This window comes from Penaeus monodon, chromosome 21 (genome assembly GCF_015228065.2).
Source record: "Penaeus monodon isolate SGIC_2016 chromosome 21, NSTDA_Pmon_1, whole genome shotgun sequence".
Classification (NCBI taxonomy): Eukaryota; Metazoa; Arthropoda; class Malacostraca; order Decapoda; family Penaeidae; genus Penaeus; species Penaeus monodon.
This window is the reverse complement of record NC_051406.1, coordinates 7,686,694-7,686,922: the sequence shown is the minus strand read 5'-3', so window position 1 is coordinate 7,686,922 and position 229 is coordinate 7,686,694.

Below are 229 nucleotides of genomic sequence, written 5' to 3'. Positions count from 1 at the left end.
AATCCAAAACCCAAAATTTAAAAATTGCTATATGTATTATCGCATAATACTATGTATTCATATATTATCGCATATTAAAATTGTTATTGCTATATATTGGCATATAACTTGTTTCATTATATATGGGATATTAAAATAGTATTGCATATATTATGGGATTTACATATGTATTGCTATATATAATTTTGGCATTACTATATTTAACTACAAAGATAAAGATTTGCAAATT